The sequence below is a fragment of the Cucurbita maxima genome, unplaced genomic scaffold (genome assembly GCF_002738345.1).
Source record: "Cucurbita maxima cultivar Rimu unplaced genomic scaffold, Cmax_1.0 Cma_Scf00022, whole genome shotgun sequence".
In the NCBI taxonomy this organism is placed as follows: Eukaryota; Viridiplantae; Streptophyta; class Magnoliopsida; order Cucurbitales; family Cucurbitaceae; genus Cucurbita; species Cucurbita maxima.
Window position 1 is genome coordinate 3,820,133 of NW_019272038.1, and position 18,201 is coordinate 3,838,333.

The window sequence follows — 18,201 nt, forward strand, 5'->3', positions numbered from 1 at the left end:
TACACTCACTTATACGCTACAAAATAAATTGTATACTGTAAACCTAGTTATACATAAGACAAGTTGTATTCAGAGGACGGGGCTCGAGATGGGCTATGAGTTGAAAGTGTTGGATGATGAAAGTCCCACATCGGCTAATTTAGGGAATGATCATGGGTTTATAAGTGAGGAATACTAACTCCATTGGTGTGAGGCCTCTCAAAGTGGACAATATCATACCATTGTGGAGAGTCGTGTTCGTCTAACAGAAAGAACTATTAATCTACTGCTCAAATTCTCCAAAATTGTTAAAGCAAACTTTCACATGCACGAGCTCATAACTCATAAAAGATAATGAACTCATAAAGGATAAGGATTAAGATCGAGTTGTATAGAATCATTTTGAGAAACATTAATCTTTTCAATAAACAAATTTATAAAAAAAAATTAAATATTTTGGGTCCGGTCTTATACACCTAACATTATCATAATTATCATGTACGACATATTAATAAACTTGAATTTATATTATAATAAATAATATAAAATTATAAATAAAATAATTAAAAATATTATTAAAAATAAAAATAATTAATTACATGCCTTTATAGTATAATCCCAACACATGAAGCACCCACCCTACCCATAATAAGAGGCAGCTCGAAGGCAGACTGGTCGTTTTCCTTTTCGAGAAACTGTTACACAACTCGAACTTCTATTTTTACCCAACTCAAACCTTAATATACATGGTAAAGAATCTATCAATATATTTTTTTTGGGGTATCACTAATAATTTGAGTGATTCTGCTCGATACAAACCTTTGTGTACACTATACTATAAATTTTCATTATTATCGTCGTGGTGACTTCTGATGCGATATCAAAAGAGGTGCATCAATCTTTGGCTTCGGGTTTGTCAAAGTAAGAGTTGCACGTTGAATTGGTTGTGAGATTCTAGTTGTTGTTTTTAGGGATTCAAGCTCCTCTAATGCACCCAAAATATCTACCATTCGTGGTCGAGCTCTTGGTTCACTCCTAAGGCATTGTGTAGCCAAATTAGTGACTATGTAAGCTCCCTTTTGAGGATACCGCCCCTCAAGTTTGGTGTCCATAATTCGAAATAACCTTCTTTTATCACCCAAATATGGACTTGCCCAATTGACAAGATTGTCCTCAGCACGTCGACCAGATAACAATTCGAGTAACACAACCCCAAAACTATAAACATCACTTTTCGATGTCAATCGACCTGCCAAGCAATGGATATTGCAGTTTACACAGTTAACCGCCAAGAATTTCTTTCAAGAAACATAAAGAATGTAACATAAATAAAAAATTTTAATGATATCTTTGTATGTATAATGTAAAAGCTAGTAGCATTCGTGTGCACATTTTCTCACTAAGTTCATAGTTTCACCAATGTTTACGTACTCTTTTTAGAATAGCAATGGAGACCATATAGATTCTAGAATAGCAATGGAGACCATATAGATTCTAGAATAGCAATGGAGACCATATAGATTCATACTCTAAACCATCATAGTCAGAACTTTAATTGAACCCACTAAAAATACATAAACACCCTAGAATAGTCCTGACTTTTCGTCCCATAGGACATAATTAAGGATTTTTGTAAATGGAAATTCTTGGAGACTAGAAACAAGCTCGAAAAATCAACAAACAAGTAGCCGTGTGGATAATTTTTAAGTAATACTTGTAGGAGTCGATTAGGACAATGGGCAAATTTATTAGAAAGCATGATGGTAAATCTAATTGATCAAGTCGTATATAGTTAAGCTAAAAACTAGTTTGTTTTTTGGTTGAGCACGATATTATTTTAAAGTTTTCGCTTGTATATTATATACTTTTACTAGTGTTAACTTTATGAGGACTTTAGCATGCATCGTATGCTTGTAAATCTGTTGATTGAGCATGTTGGACACCGTTACATGTGTGTATTATGCGTGTTATAGGGACTAAATACCTTTGTATCCCCGAATATTATATTGGAAATATGCCATGTGCCCTAGAGAGTCTAAATGATTATAAGCATGAACATGAGAAAATATTGCACATCCTCTTAGTTTTAGGATCCACATTTGGTCCCACTGGTATTTTTGGGTGACCAAGCAATCAAGTAGGGACGCTTGATGAGTAACCTCAAACTTTTCTAGCATGATTAGTGTTTACTTGATAGATAAAGAGTTAATTGGCACCCACAGGAGATGCCGAAGTCATAGAGAATATGCTATAGAGTGCACCTAGTAGACAATTCATATGGGTGCAGGTGGTCTAATAGTGCACAGATTACCTCATACAACATGAAACTTACCCGTGAGTCCATTATAGAGCTAGTTGACTCATGTGCTAGTAGCACTGAGTTAATAATAGACTTTGGGAAAATGTAAAGAAAAGGCCAAGTACAACCTAACCCTACATTATGGCTCGAGGGGCTTAGTTATACACCCTAGAGTAAGCGTGTTTAGGATTTTGGTACGTATAAGCCTTATAGGGCTAGTATCGGACATGACATTGGCTAATGCTAGAGTCAAAATATGAGCACATATCTTGAGAGACCATCCTAAGGATTAAGTCCGACGAACCTTTACAAGTAGGTTGCTTACGGAGTATTTTTATATTCATTCATGTTTTTCTTTTCTTTTTTCAGATGGAGTATAGACCACCATCGGCAACAAGAGCGTGCAAAGCCATGCAACTGCAGGGGCATCCCTTAGATCGAGTCATCTTTTTTCTTGTCATTATAATATTATTTTAATGTTGCTTCTCGAAATTTCAATATTTTGAAAGCCATTTTGATTCGACTCCGTGGATATTATTTTGTACTTTTGGAACTAAGTTTCAAATTCCTGGTGTCTCTTGCGTTATAAAATGGAAAAAGAGAGAAAATCAACTTATGTAAATGAAAGAGAGAAAGTCACCACAATATGAAATATAGGGTATGTTACGAACCTGTAGCAACATATTCAGGTGCAGCATAGCCTCGAGTCCCCATAACTTGAGTAGTTACATGAGTTCTATCTCCAGTGGGACCAGCCCTCGCCAAACCAAAATCAGAAAGCTTAGCATTGAATTCCTGCATTAACAATGCTTAAAATTACCATTAACAATTCCTACAATAAGATCATATATCATTTGTGTTCTTAACAAGAAGAGCTGCCTTACTGCATCAAGTAGGATGTTGGATGCCTTGAAATCGCGATAAATGACGGGTGATTCGGCTTCGTGAAGAAAAGAAAGACCTCTGGCGGCAGCTATTGCCACTTTGATCCTTACTGCCCAAGAAAGAGGTTGGGAACACGCTGGCACAACAGAACTTAGCAGGTAAGTTTGTTGAATTTCAGAAGCAAAAATAAAGTGTGAATCTCCCAAGATGTTCATATCAAAATCCAAAATCATGTGAAAGTACTTATCTCACTATAAACTAGTAAAGAGGATAACATGCAAGCATTTTTCCCATTATAAACTTGTAAAGAAAAGAGGGTAATATGCAACATCATCAAGATGCGAAGACCATTTAGATCTTTGAGTACTCTTAGTCCTATGTAAAGTAATACTGCTCCAACTTCAAAAAAAGTATATATGAGATCCCATATCAGTTGGGAAGGAGAACGAATCATTCTTTATAAGGGTGTGGATTCCTCTCCCTAGCAAACACGTTTTAAAAACTTTGTGAGGAAGCCCAAAAGAGCAAGCCCAAAGAGAACAATACCTGCTAGCGGTAGACTTGAACCGTTACAAATGGAATCAGAGCCAGACACTAGACGATGTGCCAGCGAGGAGGCTGAGCCCCAAAGGGGGTGGACACGAGGTAGTGTACTAACAAGAACACTGGGCCCCGAAAGAGGTGGATTGGGGGGGTCCCACATTGATTAAAGAAGGGAACAAGTGCCAGCGAGGACGTGTTTTAGCAAGGGGAAGCCCAAAAGAAAAAGCTCAAAGAGGATAATATCTGCAAATGGTGGACTTTGGCCGTTACAATATATAAGGAATATCTAAGGGGACCATCATTCACCATGTTGGAATGAGAAGTAAAACTATAGTTCACGTACATCTTTGGATTCCTCAATATTCAAGTAAAGCAGGCAACTGATTATTCTTTTTTTAATACCCATGAGTGGGTCATCTTGCGCACATCTCAACTAATCTCAAAAACCAACCACCTAACCCTGCTACATTTTATTTCCAAGATAACTCATAAGATATTAAATTCAAGAAAAATGGTCAATATAGCTTGAACTCATTCCCTCTAACCTTTTACTAATCATATTGCCCGACCACTAGGCCAATCCAAATGGCTAACAAAAGCAACGGATAAGATTCTGTTGATTCAGTAATAATCCTTGGGATCTCTCCTAAAGAAGATCATAATATAAATTCTTTTCAATATGCTTCATAATAATCATAAGTTTTAGAAATTAACATGCAAGAAAAATAAACTGCAAAAAGATGAACTTTCATCAGCATACATACACAAACTGTTAACTACCTTTACAATGTGGCAAGTTGGCAACTGATAATTATAGCATTTGAGAGAGAAGCAAACATATTTCATCGAAGAATATTCAAGAAACTGAATCCATAGAATTGTATTAAATCAAGCAGAGTCAACCATATGAGGCATCCACAGGATAGAAGTAAGGTACATGCTATTTCCCAGGAACTTACTTCTGAAGAGATGATTCTCCAAACTCCCTCTCGGCATAAACTCGTACACCAATAACCGATTCTTGCCTTCCAAGCAATACCCAATCAGCTTAACTAGATTTGGGTGATGAAATTTTCCCAAATAATTAACTTCTGTCTGAAATTCGTATGCAGTTAGTAACAGACACGAACATACAACCGAAAAGGAACATACGAGAGAGAGAGAGAGAGAGAGAGAGAGAGAGAGAGAGAGAGAGAGAGAGAGAGAGAGAGTATCAAGTAAGCTACATACCAACCACTCCTTGTGGCCTTGGGGAGCTTCAAGCTTAAGCTTCTTGACAGCAACAACAATTCCCGATCCTGGCCTTGTAGCGGCCCATGTGTTTTCATCAATCCATCCTTTGAAAACACAACCAAATCCCCCTTCACCCAACAGACTGTCGGGTCGAAAATTTCTAGTTGCGTTCTTGAGTTCACTGAAAGAGAAAGGCTTCAAATTGGAAGATGACAATATTTCACCTTCTGTTGTTGATGTGGTAAGACTCGATATGTTTCGGTTCCTATCTTCCAATGAGCTAGGAAGATTGGAAGGAACTAATGAATGACATTTCTTGCTTGAACTTTGGGAGATTTCTAATCCATCAAGAAGAACAAACAGAGGAAATCATTGGTTATTGCAAATTTAAATGCATTAACAGAACATCCTATCAAAAGATAACAAAGTTTCTAAAATATCTCAAAAACTTTCGCGTCGCATCGCTTGGGACCCTGTACTTAAAAAAGTTACTTATAAATCTCTAATCGTTTAATTATATGTCTAATACGTCTTGTCGTTAATTAGGTCCATTTAATGCTTTCATTTTAGATTAATGTAACCATCTAATAGGGGCGGAGCCATACATTTCAGAGGTAGGGGGAGAATTTGACCTTCTAATTTTTTAGATGCAATATCTTTCCATTTTAAAAAGTTAGCGCCCTTTGTTCTTTTCTCCACCCTTGCAGCTAATTGTAGGGGGGGATATCAGTGTTTGGATGCATAATTGTTGAACTAAGTAAACTAATATAGAGATTTGTTGAACAAAAATGAAGTTTAATGGCCTAGAAACGGTTTAAAGTGCAAGAACACTTGATGGCCTGTTTGTTTTCACAAAGATTTTGAAATATTTGAAATGATTTCTCTTGTTTATCATCTCTTGAAACAAGGATTTCAAATCTTGTTTCTAATTGTAAAAAAAAACTAATAAAAATGGTTGGATTTTGTAGGAGTTTGAAATAAATTTCTACTCCTAAATCTTTTTCTTCCCAATCAGAAAAATGAATCTGAAACTTGGAACCAATTTTTGAAGTACGAACACTACGAAGCTATACAATATCGCTAAACCAAAAACCCTATTTCAAATTTGGTAAGAACACAGCAAAAAGAAGAAGAGAAATAGCAGAATCCACCAAAAAATCCAGCGGAAACTCAGAAACCATCAGGCAAAACTCGAAAACTCTTACCGGAAGTCGCTTGGGAGCTGTGGGAAGTTTCAACTTTAGCAGAAGAATCTAGGCAGTTACCCATTGGCAGTGATTGTGAAATTAAAATGGAAGGTGAAGCTTGCAGAAGCCTCAAGGAAGAGGAAAGGTTCCCTTTGGAGTTTTTTTTTTTTTTAATCTAAAATTTGTATTTATTCATTTCATATTGGAGTTCGTTCAAATTGATGGGGCGTGTTTGGCGTTGGGATTATGAATGGCGACAATTTCATTTTTTTTTTCTTAATTTAATGATAAGAATTCAGCTTATAATTATTTTATAAAAATATAATAATAATAATAATAATAATAATAATAGTGTTCACCTATATTAATAAAATAATTGTAGATATGATCTGTTTTGAACTATTTTAAAATAAATTTATTAGATAGAAGTTTTTCAACCTTTCTAGAAAAACACATGAAAGTGAGTGGGCTGTCAACGTCAATGAATCATTCCATACAACTACTAATTCTTCTTTTCCATTTCCTCCAACAACACATGAAAACGGGACCCTAACTCTTCTACTCACCCATTAATTCATCCGTTCGATAATGATTTTGTTTGTGCTTTATGCTTTACAATCACGTTATGATATCACATTGGTCCAAGACCTTCATGAATGATAGGTTTATAATATTGGCGACTAAAACTTATATACGAATTTTAAAATTATCTAATAGTTTTTTTCTTTTTTTTGTAATTTTTTTTAAACTTGTAAAATTTAAAAATCTCAAATAAACAAAATTTCAACAATAAAATTATAATTTAACATTTTTTTTATATTCTAGTAAGATATAGAGTTAAATTTCTCATATCTCTAACTTCATTTAACACACGATAACAATTAGAAATTTTAAAATTTAATTATTAAGATATTCTAATTTTTGGTTCAAAATTGTCGTCGGTGGAAATTTTCAAAAACTACATTTTATTAAAATATATATTAAAAAATGATTTTGATTAACAAATGTTGAGATGGCCGAGTTGGTCTAAGGCGCCAGATTAAGGTTCTGGTCCGAAAGGGCGTGGGTTCAAATCCCACTCTCAACATTTATCCCATAATTGTTTGTTTCATTTTTTTCCGCGTTGGTGCATCTTGGTGGTCCTCCGAAAATGTAGTACTGCCATATTCTGGGATGCTAGACTTCCGTATGCGGGCATAAGCACCTGAGCAACAAGAGCTTGATATTGTGAGTGCCGTATTCTGGGATGCTAGACTTCTGTATGCGGGCATAAGCACCTGAGCAACAAGAGCCTGATATTGTGAGTCACTCTGGACCTGAGTCAAAAAAGCTATACGAAGCCGACACTGTGCTTGATAGCCGACTTAGAAGATCGACAAGGAAGGATCAGGAAGTCCAATCAATCCCAAGTATAGAGAAGCCAGCTAAGTCATGCCACTCAATTATTCATTATAAGCTAAATTTAGATAATTATTTTAGTTGGCTATAAATTTTATCTTTCATCTAACATAATTATTATACTTTTAAAATCTACTCAACTTTTGGATCTAGTAAGGATTGTAGGTGAACTGTAGTTGGAGTTGATGGCTCTTTTAGGGTTCTCTCATTTGGGATCCGTGGGGAATAGGATCAAGTTGGCCCTTGCGAATAATGCAATATCTCCCTTCAACCCTTTGAACCAAATGCGGCAAAAGGAAGAAAAATTCAGGGATTGGCCCCATCGTTTCCACCCTACAGTAACTACAAGATCACCCTAAGGACGCCTTCGATATCTAGGGGTCACAAACTGACCATAGAACCCAGTTCAATAAGTGGAATGCATGAACTATCCGCTATCTCTTTGTCGAGGCATTGATATTATCTAACAACTAAAACACATCTGGTATAAGTTCTTCTTGTCAGTCCTCTTATAACTCAAATTTTAACCTACTATAACCACCATACATCACATAATACAACAAAAATATAACCATTTTCCTTTTGTCCATCGAGGGTTTGTTACTTTGCAATGGGGATAAATGTTATGAGTTATTATGTAAATTTTGATACTGATTCAGACTTGCTAAAATCCTATTATTTGCATACTTACTATTTAAAAAAAAGATAAATTTCAAGTATGCATAACGTATAGGTAATTTGCACATTATTAGACAAAATAATCACATATGTACATATCTAACAGTTGAAAAGTATCTAAATAGAAAATTTCTTTGCCTCAAATCCAATTTAAGATAATCAACAAAATTAGGATACAAAATCAAGCAAGATTGATTCAATTGAACGAGACCAGACCATCAAACAAGTGAGTCAATCGTGTCAATGAGTTGCACACACCAACTAAGTTGGACGAGCTAAACCGCATACGAGTAGGGCCAAAGGTTTTGGGTTATAGGGTGGACTGGGCGAGTAGTCTGAGTTCAGGTCTATGGGTTGGACTCGAATGCGATATAGGGATATAGGTTTAGACGTGAATAATCCGAACCAGTATTAAACTAAGGTTAGATGATTAAAATATAATTAAAAATGAGAGATGAGGAAAGAAAAGAAAATATTTGTGAACCACTAAAATTAAAAAACATGAAAGACTAAAATTAGGGAAGTAAACAAAAATGGAGGTATTTATGAAAAGCAGTTGGTAACGGTTTTCCCATCTTAGACCTTAAAAATCGACTCAGTTTGCAGGGAACCCACACCACCACAATCCACAACCCCTCTGCGGAACCATTTGCGTTTCGCTAAATAAAAAGCTTGCTCATCCACCTCTGCTGGCTCACCTTCACCAGCCCTTCTAATCCCTAACAAAAATTAAACCCCAAAACTAAAAATTTAAACAAAAGCCAACAAAAATAACAAAAAAAAGGGGAAAAAAAAGAAAAAAAAACACACGATGATCCCTTTTAGAGCCTTGTTTCTTTGTTCTTTGTTGTTTGTGGTCGTATATGCCAATGCCGCCAATGCTGAACCTGAAGTTGGTAAGACACCTGATGTTGAATTTGATAAGATAAATGTTACCGACACTGATACCGATAAAGGAATCGATCTCAAAAAGGCTGATGAATACTGGCAAAAACGTGCTGCTGAAGCTCAAAAGGCTGCTCAAAAGGCCTTCAATCCTAACCCCGATTCCGTTGCTGATAACTTCAACGCCGCCGTCGGCCAGTGAGTTTCAAATTTCAATCCTATTTTTGATACCATGTTAAACTAAATTATGTTTTCATCGTGTTTTGATACCATGTTAAATTAAATTAGGCTCACCAATTTCGATTCCCATCATGTTTTGATACTTCTCCCCAATTTCAATTCCCATCATGTTTTGAACTCACTCATCCATTTCGATCCCCATCATGTTTTAAACCCGCTCACCAATCTCGATTCCCATCATGTTTTGAACCCGTCCACCCCTTTCGATTTCCATCCTGTTTTGGTACCGCCCACGCATTTCGATTTCCATCTTGTTTTGATACCGCCCGCCCATTTCAATTCATCCAGCCCACCTGCCCATTTCAATATTCATCCTGTTAAATTAAATTATCAATTTCGATTTCATCCTATTTTGATACGATGTTAAATTAAAGGGAGATAGTGAACAGCAACAATTCAAGGAGGAGCTTGAAGAGATTCAGAGGTCCATGCTTGGCGACCAACCCCATTGACAGATGCTGGAGGTGCGACCCAAATTGGGACAAGAATAGAAAAAAGCTAGCCGAATGTCCATTAGGGTTCGGCCACCAAACCATCGGCGGCAAGAGAGGACCCATTTACGTGGTGACAGACGCCTCCGATGAAAACCTAGTCGACCCCAAGCCTGGAACCCTACGCCACGCGGTTGTCCAGAACGGCCCAAGATGGATCATATTCGGGCGCAGCATGATCATCAGGCTATCCCAAGAGCTCATAATCTCAAGCAACAAGACCATCGACGCCCGCGGCTTCAATGTCCACATAGCCTTCGGCGCAGGGCTCACTCTTCAATTCGTGCATAATATCATCATCCATGGCCTTCATATCCATGACATTATTTCCAAATCCGGTGGAATGATTAGAGATGCATTTGATCATTATGGGTTCCGAACACAAAGCGATGGCGATGGTATTTCAATCTTTGGAGGCTCTCACGTTTGGATCGATCATGTTTCAATGTACAATTGCCAAGACGGGTTAATTGATGCCATTATGGGTTCCACTGCCATTACAATTTCCAATAGTCATTTCACTCACCATAACGAGGTATCAATTTGATTACATTTTCAACACAAACCCATTTCAAATCTAATTGTTTTACACCTGTAGGTTATGTTATTTGGAGCGAGTGATAGCTATAAGGAAGATTCTGTAATGCAAATAACCCTCGCATTCAACCATTTTGGGAGGGGATTGGTGCAAAGAATGCCAAGGTGTAGATTTGGGTTCTTCCATGTGGTTAATAATGACTATACTCATTGGCTTATGTATGCCATTGGGGGCAGCCAGCACCCCACCATTGTTAGCCAAGGGAACCGTTTCATTGCCCCTCCCAATCCGAGCGCGAAACAGATAACGAAGAGAGAGTATGCAGATGAGTCGGAATGGAAGAATTGGTCATGGCGGTCGGAGGGAGATTTGATGATCAATGGGGCCTACTTTGTTTCGGCGGGGGATCAAACCAAGGGGAAGAAGAGCGGTCTCTCAAGATATGATATGATTAAATTCAAGCCAGGAGCCTACGTGAAAAGGCTTACACGCTTCGCTGGTACACTTGAGTGTCAAGTAGGCAAGCCATGCTAAGCTGCTTTACACCATTTTTGGTCACTCCTTGATCTCTTGGTGGCTTTTAGTTTTTATTTTTATTTTTTATTTAAGTGTGTTTGTAAGTGTGTTTGAATAACTCAGCCACTAGTTTTTTAGGAAGAAGGAAGACAAGATGAATTGTCAAATCCTTTCTTATGTTTTGTTCTTTTCTATCTTCTACCAAATGTAATAAATGAAAATGTGTTGGTTGTGGTTTTTTAAAATCTCATTTGGTGTTCAATTTTATATTATTGTAATGTATAATTTGTACTTGGTAAGATTTCACTATGAAGATTAATTTAGTTAAGAGAACTTTGAAATGTTCTCATTAATGTTCTAATATATTAAATGTAAAAAATCAAAGAATACATTTGGTGTTTTGAACAAGTTACAAGGAATTTCCAGACATAAAAGACAAGCCACCACGGTACAACAAGGAGCGGAAGGGAGGGGAGTGCAACGCTTGAGTACTCGTTACTCACGGATAGTAATTACACAATATGGTCGGGAGCGTAAGGACAGACTCTTGCCGCCATCTTCCAAGCAGTCTTAGAGGACTTCCTTCTCATATTGGCAAAGGACTCAGCAAAGTCAGCATGGGAGACGTCGCAAACAATGCAGGTGGGTGTGGAGCGTGTCAAGAAAGCAAAGGTGTAGACCTTGAAGAGCGAGTTCGAGGCTATCTGCTGCATGAAGGACGGTGAGTTAATAAATGACTTTACCATGAAGTTGACGAGCGATATCCGTTCATTAGATGACTTGATGGAGGAGATCTCCATCGTCAAGAAGTTGTTCCCCCAAGATTCATGCAGACTATTACCTCTATCGAATAGTTCGATGACCTCAAGAACATGTCGGCTGAGAAGATCATTGGTCATTTTGTCCATGAGGAGAGATTTCGTGGTTACAAAGACAAAGAGAAGAAGAAATACCTCTTACTCACACATGAGGAGTGGCTCGCATGGATGAAAAAGAAAGATGCAAATGACTTTTCTTTTCCAGGTATGAGCAGACGTGAAAACAATAACAAAGAAAGCATAGGTCGTGGACGTGGCCGCGGACATGATGATATAGGAGGTCATGACAATATTTCACAAACCATGAAAATGGCAACCCTCGTAGGACAAGAGTATGATCAAGTGTTACTCTTGTGGAAAATATGGGCATTATGCGGCAGAGTGCCGCAACAAGAAGCGAGATGAGGAGGCCAACCTCATACTCACGCAAGATCAAGAGCCCGCACTGATGTTGGCTGAGAAGATGCCCAACCTGTTGATGCTCAACAAAGCAAAGGTCATGGCGAAACCTTCTCACAAAAGGAGAAGACCGAGTGGAGACCAACATGTGGTACCTTGACAACGGAGTAAGCAACCACATGACCGGAGTGTGGAGGATTATTAGGAGTGAGTCCCACATTGGTTAATTTAGTAGAAGATCATTAGTTTATAAGTGAGGAATACTATCTTCATTGGTATAAGGCCTTTTGGGGAAGCCCAAAGCAAAGCCATGAGAGCTTATGCTCAAAGTGAACAATATCATATCATTGTGAAGAGTCATGCTCGTTTAACATGGTATTAGAGTCATGCCCATACTATCCCATTGGTATGAGGCCTGGGGGAGGCTTATAGTGTACTTTGTTCGAGGGGAGGATTGTTAAGGATTATTGGGAGTGAGTCCTATATTGGTTAATTTAGAGAAAGATCATGAGTTAATTTATTGAGAATGAGTGATTGTATGGTTGATAAGAGAAAAGTGAACGAAGCCTCAGGGGAGGCCTTATAGTGTCTCCTAATTTAAATGCTACAAACTCCAAGCTTTTTCCTGAAATCTTCAAACTTCTAAGTGGCATAGGTTTGGTAAGAACATCTACAATTTGATCTTCAGATTTGCAGTAACAAAGAGTCACATCACCACTCTTTTGAACTTCTCGAACAAAGAATAACTTTATGTTGAAACGCATAGTTTTTCCATGAAAAATTGGATTATTGGAGATTGCAATAGAAGCTTGGTTATCAACTAGTATCTTAGTGCTTTGGTTAGAAGCTTGGTTATCAACTAGTATCTTAGTGCTTTGGTTTTGTTCCAAGTTTATATCCACGAGAATTTTCCTTAACCAGAGAGCTTGATTAACTGCAACTGTTACAGCTATAAATTCTGCCTCAGCAGTGAATTGAACTACAGTTTCTTACTTTCTTGAGCACTAAGAGAACGTGCCTGATCCGAGGCAAAAATAGTAGTCAGATGTACTCTTCATGTCATCGATTGAGCCACCACAATCACTCACTGTCAGAGAAACCAATTAGCTTCATTTTCTTGTGCTAACTTCACTCCATAATTCCAAGTCCCCTTGATGTATCCGATAACTCTCTTTGCAGCTTTCATGTGTGTTTCATTGGGACAATGCATGAATCTGGAGAGAATACTTACAACATTTAAGATATTAGGTCTAGTTACTATTAAGTACATCAGACAACCTACCAAACTCTCGAACTCAGCTTCAATAACTTTGACAGAACCATCATCTTTGACCAACTTCTATTTTTTATTCATAGGAGTATTAATTGCTTTGCAATCCTCCATCGTTAATTTTTAAGTATCTCCTTTGCATATTTTCTTTGACAAATGAACACTTCATCTTGGGTTTGCTTGATCTCAATGTCAGGGAAATATGACATGAGACCAAAGGTCTATCATTTTGAAGACCTTTTTCATTTCCAGTTTGAACTGGTTAATTTGCTCAAGATTGCTTCCTGTAATTAATAAGTCATCTACATAAAGAGAAATGACTAGAGTATTTGTACCTTCATGCTTGACATACAGTGTGAGTTCAGATTGGCTTTTCTGAAAGTCAAGACCAACCAAATGATCATCAATTTTACTGTACCATGCTCGTGGAGCCTGTTTCAGACCGTATAGAGCCCTTCTCAGCAAGTAGACTTTATCTTCATTGTCTTTGCTCACAAAACCTTGAGGTTGCTCGACAAAAATTTCTTCTTGCAAGGCTCCATTTAAGAATGTAGAGTTAGCATCTAACTGGAACACTTTCCAACTCTTTTGAGCAGCAAGAGTAAGCAACAGTCTTACTGTATCAAGCCTGACGATAGGAGCAAATGTTTCTGAATAGTCAACTCCAAAAAATTGCACATATCCCTTCACAACAAGTCTTGCTTTGTATTTGTTAACTAAACCATCAAAAGTTAGCTTTGTTCTAAACACCCATCTTACTCCAATTATCTTTCTATTTTGAGGTCGATCAACAAACTCCCAGGTTTTGTTTTTCTCGATCATCGAAAGCTCCTCCTGCATTGCAGCCATCCAATGTCCACTATTTTTTGCATCATGGAACCCGAAAGGCTCACAAACAGCTAGATTACACCTTTGATAAATATCAGACAACAATCTTGTACCTCTGACAGGTGCATAATCAACCAAAGCATCTTGTTGTTCATCTTCAGACTCTTCTGACATGCTACCAAAGATTAAATTGTTTGGTGCATTAGAAATCTGATTCATCTTCGTCAGTTCTTCCCAATTATATTGCACATTTTCAGCAAAATGAACATCTCAGCTCACAATAACACGACTAGTGTGTGGTTGAAAAACTCTATAAGCTTTGGATATAGTGTTATTCCCAACAAAGATGTCAGCTTCTATCTATTTGTCAAGCTTATCAGGCTTGACCTATGGAAGGTAAGTGAAACAAAGACACCCAAATACTCTAAGGAACTTTAAAGAATGTTTGTAATCATACCAAGCTTCAAATGATGTCAGGTCCTTCACAGCTTTCGTTGAAATTCGATTTTGCAAGTACACAGCAGTGTTTGCTACTTCTCCCCAAAAACGTTTTGGAAGATTCTTCTCATGAAGCATGCATCTCGTCATTTCCATTATGAATTTGTTCCTCCTTTCACTAATGCCATTATGTTGAGGAGTGTATGGTGCTGTCAATTGATATTCAATTCCAGCCTTTTCATAAAACCTGTTAAAAGTTTCTGAAGTGTACTTCTTGCCATTATCTGATCTTATAGTTTGAATCAAGCATGCACTTTCATTCTCAACTCTGGCTTTGAATTTCCAAAATACATTCGCAACTTCTAACTTTTGCTTTAGCAAGAAGATCCAACACATTCTTTGATCATCAATAAAAACAGTGTAATAAAGATTACCATTTAATGATGGTGTTCGCTGAGGATCACAAAGATCAGTATAAACTAGCTGCAACTTTTTCGAGGTTCTCCATGCCTGTTTAGGAAAGGGTTGCTACGTTGCTTCCCGAAATTACAAGCACGACAAAGAGGCATGTCATCATCAATGTCAGCGAGCCTTTCTACCAACTTCTTTGACTGTATCTGATGCAAACCTCAATGATGAAAGTGCCCAAGTTTTTTGTGCCAAATTTTAGTGGTACTAGCTCTGGATATAAAGGTCATTTGCTCTTTCTCCATCGAATTTAGAGCAAAGTTTTTTCCTTCCATTTTGACATTGAACAACTCATTGTCACTAACATCTCTAATCAAGCAATGCTTATTCTCAAACAACACTTTATAGCCTTTATCAAGTAACTGACCAACACTTAAGAGATTTGATCAATTTTAGGTATAAATAAGACATCTACAATAAATTTTGTACCTTCATAGCTTTTATAGCTACTGTGCCTTTCCCTTGACTTCCAAGTGTTCACCATTGTCAATCCTCACTCTCTTGACTTCTGTGTCTCTTAATTTCTCAAAAAAGCTTCTTGTCATATGTCATATGATTTAACCAGCTCTCGCTTTATTCTTTGCCTGAGATACAAGTGACCACAAACAATTGATCTTCTTCTTGATCAGCTACCTGTGCATCTACTTCTTTCACCTGACCTTTGACTTTGCAGATCACAGCTTCATGTCCAAGTTGATTGCATTTAGAGCATTTGGCGTCAGGTCTTCTCTAAAACTTGTATGGTGGATGATCTTTATTCTCACAATTGCAGCAAGGTGGGTAGGATTTTTTGGAACCTCCTCCTTCTGTCTTATGATAAGTTGCAGATGAATCTCCATTTGTCAATTGATTTTTGAAAATTTTCTTTTGTTTATACCTGTTGTTGTCTTGGTGCTTAACAAGTAAGGCATGTTGTCTCTGACTGAGTGTCCGGTGAGGAAATCTTGATGAAGGAAAACTGTCAAAAGGCAAATCTTTGAAGAAGAAAGTAACTAAAAACAGAAAGAGAGACAGTATTTCAGATTATGCTTTGAAGACCCGATGATTCTATTCTCAATTGGCATATTTAAATAACCATTATATCCTAAAAATGGAAATAAATGGTGGACTAAAGCAAATATTGGAAGAAGAAAATAACCAAAAACAAAGAGAGAGACAGTATTTCATATTCAAGACCAGATGATTTTATTCTCATTCAATTGACATATTTAAATAACCATTATATCCTAAAAATGGAAAGAAATGATTATTCAATTAAAGCCCTAGTTCTCTTACTTTAACAAGAAAATAGGAATTCTTAGGGATTTATCTACCATTGTATCATAAAAATGGAAAGAGATGGCTACTCAATTAAAGTTCTCATCCAATTGTCATATTTAAATAACCATTATATCCTACAAATGTAAAGAAATGTTGACTAAATTAAAGCCCTAATTCTTTTACTTTAACCAGAAAATAGGAATTCTTAGGGATTTATCTACCATTATATCCTTAAAAATGGAAAGAAACTAAATTAAAGCCCTAATTCTTTTACTTTAACAAGAAAATAGGAATTTTACGAATTCTTAGGGATTTATCTAACAATCTTCCCCTAAATCCCTATTGTATATATCAATATAAATCATCCCGAGCATCACTGTAAGCTTACTCAAGCTTCTCCTCTCCGAAATTTCTCTCCTTATCTAACAATCTTGCCCTAAATCCCTATTGTATATATCAATATAAATCATCCCGCATCATCCCGCTGATGCTCTTACGAGCATCAACGTCACCAACTATGTCACTATCACTGTAGCCGACCAACTCAAGCTTCTCCTTTCCTCTCCCTGCGTAGTAACTCACACCCCAATGTCACTGACTATGTCACATTCAAGCTTCACCTTAGTCGACCAACTCAAGCTTCTCCTTTCCTCTCCCTACGTAGTAACTCACACCCCAACGTCACCGACTATGTCACATTCAAGCTTCACCTTTCCTCTCATAGCGCAGGATACGCTTGACAGCCACTAGATGCTTCCATAAACCTACTCACGTATCCAACGGAATAAGTAAGGTTAGGGCGTGTTGTGTTTACCAGATAGCGTAGATTCCTTACAATGCTGCGGTAATTGGTGGAGTCGGCTGCCGTCGGAGTGCCTGTTAGAAATCAGGACTCTCCACAATGGTATGATATTGTCCACTTTGAGCATAAGCTCACATGGCTTTTCTTTGGGCTTTCCCAAAAGGCCTCATGCCAATGGAGTTAGTATTTCTTATTTCTAAACCCATGATCTTCCACTAAGTTAACCAATGTGAGACACTCACTCCCAATAATCCTCAACAATCCTCCCCTCGAACAAAGCACACTACAAGTCTCCCCTGAGGCTTATGAAGCTCTCAAATAGCCTCCCCTTAATCGAGCCTCGACTCCTTTCTCTAGAGCCCTCGAACAAAGGAGTCGAGCCTCAATTAAGGGGAGGCTATTCGAGAGCTTCATAAGCCTCAGGGGAGGCTTGTAGTGTGCTTTGTTCGAGGGGAGGATTGTTGAGGATTATTGGGAGTGAGTTAGAGAAAGGAGTCGAGCCTCGATTAAGGGGAGGCTATTCGAGAGCTTCACAAGCCTTAGGGGAGGTTTGTAGTGTGCTTTGTTCGAGGGGAGGATTGTTGAGGATTATTGGGAGTGAGTGTCCCACATTGGTTAATTTAGTAGAAGATAATGGGTTTATAAGTGAGGAATACTAACTTCATTAATTTTCTTGTACATAGCATATTCCTGTGGACATCTAACAAAACCAAGTGATTGCAAACATTGATCAAGTTTAAAATTTCAGGCCCACGGAGCCTATTTTAATCCATACAAGGCTTTACGCAGTTTTAATACCATGTTTGAATTTTCATTGTCAACGAACCCTTTTGGTTGAACAACATACATCACCTCCTCTTCTAACTCGCCATTCAGAAAAGCTGTCTTTACATCATATCAATTCTTAATGGCTGCATAGGCAAGAATTAATCTCACTGTTTCTAACTTGGCCACTCGTATGAATACTTCACTGTAATCTACACCAAACTGCTGTGCATATCCCTTGCCACGAGTCTCGCCTTATGTTTCATGATTTCTCCATTTGG

General features: G+C 37.5%; 1 non-coding gene and 1 pseudogene across 1 annotated transcript; one reads left to right on the forward strand and one right to left on the reverse strand.

Annotated features, from left to right (window-relative positions):
- Positions 1–677: 677 nt before the first annotated feature.
- On the reverse strand, positions 678–14,199 carry LOC111496643 (annotated as a pseudogene).
- On the forward strand, positions 7,133–7,213 carry TRNAL-AAG. The gene has a single exon. It is a non-coding gene; the product is annotated as a tRNA-Leu (tRNA).
- Positions 14,200–18,201: the final 4,002 nt, after the last annotated feature.